Here is a 2,481-nt window from a genome sequence, read left to right as displayed (position 1 = left end):
ACATTTTCCTGACGTTCATAATTCCAGGACCCAACTATCCGGGCAAAAATATGAATGTGTACATGCAGCTGCTTAAGGACGAATTGCAAGAAGCCTGGGATAATGGGTTCAAGACATACGACGCCTTTAGCAAACGGAACTTCATAATGCGTGTCTGGTACATGTACTCGACGCATGACTTGCCGGCGTATGCGCTATTCGTTGGCTGGTGTGTGCATGAAAGGTTCCCATGCCCCACATGCAAGGGAGCTCTTGAGTTTCGTTGGCTTCAGGCCGGTCGTAAGTTTTCTTGCTTCGACATGCATAGACAGTTCCTGGATCCTCGCCATAAGTTCAGGAAAGACAAGAAGAACTTCATCAGGGGTAGAGTTGTCAAAAAACTCTGCACCACCTGCATTGACAGGCCAACAGACCTTGGATCAGTTAAACACTCTCGAGCCAGATCCACAACATCCAGGGTACTTCAAGGGGTATAATACTAAGCACGCGTGGACTCACAAAATATGCTTATGGGATCTTCCTTACTTCAAAGACCTCCTTTGCCCACACAACATCGACGTGATGCACACTGAGAAGAATATCGCGGAGGCACTTTTTGGTACATTGTTCGGCATAGATGGGAAGTCAAAGGATAATACTAAGGCTAGAGTCGATCTGGAGGCGCTATGTGATTGGCAGAACTCAGCTATTTCTTCCGTGTTCTTTGTGCGAAAGAACTATCGCCTGGCGTGCTAGAAGAAATGGAAGAGTTGGCGCCGGAGTTGATCTGCAAGTTAGAGAAGATCTTTCCACCGGGCTTCTTTAATCCAATGCAGCATTTGATTTTGCATCTCCCGACCGAGGCAAGATTGGGGGGGCCCATGCAAAATCGTTGGTGCTACCCAACTGAGAGGATGCAGAAGACGCTTCGAGAAAAATGTAAAAATAAACGTAGAATTGAAGCATCGATGGCTGAGGCATTCATCACAAAGGAGGCGGCAAACTTCGTAACAGCGCACTACGAAGCCAAAAATTGTCATTTGCATAATCTGAAGCCTCGATACAATGCTGACGAGCCTAAAAAGGGTGGATCCAACCTCAGCCTATTCAAAGGGAATCTCGCACCAGCTAGTGTTTCACATCCAGTATCTTTGGATAACAAAGAATGGCGGACCATTTCGTTGTATATCTTCAACAACCTGATAGAAGTGCGGCCATACATCGAGTAAGTTCTCGGTACATTGTTTCGCAACTTCTATTTCTTTTGAACTACTCTTATTCCTGGATATGTCATACAGTCGGTACGTCGCCATATTCTCGTATGGAGCGGAGATCCAAAAGGATTCTGTCGAAGAGTATGAGCTTCTCGCAAAGCAAGGAGGTGGCTATCCCGGTTTCATCTCTTGGTTCAAACAAACGGTAATTTCTATTAGACAATTTCATTACATTCGCTAATTTGTGCATAATGCAACAATCCCCTTTCATATTAAACTTGTAGGCTAATTCAGAGTCTATGGACGCCGAATTGAGACAAGTCGCTAATGGTTTTGACTATAAGGTCCGTTCATTTGACAAGTACGACATCAACGGGTATCGCTTTCGTACCTATGGCAAAGAGCTATCTATGACCGACCGAAAGTCTACAAATTGTTGTGTATCTGCTATCGGCGAAGGAGGTACCGAGTATTATGGGAGAGTTGAAGCAATTTATGAACTTCTGTTCTATGGTGAAAACCCACCGAATGTCGTAGTCTTTAAATGTTATTGGTTTCAGCCGAAGGAGACTAGAAGGACTCATGAACATATAGGGCTAGTTGAAATCAACCAAAGCACTCATTTAGATGTTCCTGATGTCTATATTATGGCTCAACAGGCGACCCAAGTATTCTATCTACCGTGGGCCTGCCAAACTAATCCAAATCTGAAAGGTTGGGATGTCGTTTATGAAGTGCCGCCACGTGCTAGACTTTCTCCCTCAAAGGAAGAGGATTATGAACCTCACATTAACCCAGACACATATGAAGGAGAATTCTTCCAAGAGACACGTCTTTCCAAAAAGCGTTTCAAGAACCGCTATACTTCACCCCAAAATATTGAAGTAGACAGCGACAATGAATCCGACATCACCCTAGAGGAGGAACAAGAAGAGGTTACTGCTGCAGATGACCTGTCAATGCTTGACCGATTACGTCAAGGTGGCCTTGCACATGTTGATGCCAATGAACCCTATGAGCCCATCATTGATTATAGTGATGATGATGATTATGCATTTATTGATGATACTGATCGAGATTATTAGTAGTGTCAGGTATTCAATTTTTTTATGTTGTACTTGATGATGATACACTTAAGTGATATACATATTATTATTCATGTCGGTACTTTTTTTTATGTTGTACTAATTTCGTTTATTCTTTGTCATGGCAGGTGTTGAAAGATGGTGGGCGCTGGTCGGGAGCGCGCCGAGGCCCCTTCTTCGTCGGCGCGTGCGAGGTCTTCCAT

The sequence above is a fragment of the Triticum dicoccoides genome, chromosome 3B (assembly GCF_002162155.2).
Source record: "Triticum dicoccoides isolate Atlit2015 ecotype Zavitan chromosome 3B, WEW_v2.0, whole genome shotgun sequence".
Taxonomy (NCBI): Eukaryota; Viridiplantae; Streptophyta; class Magnoliopsida; order Poales; family Poaceae; genus Triticum; species Triticum dicoccoides.
Note: the sequence above shows the minus strand (reverse complement) of the source record.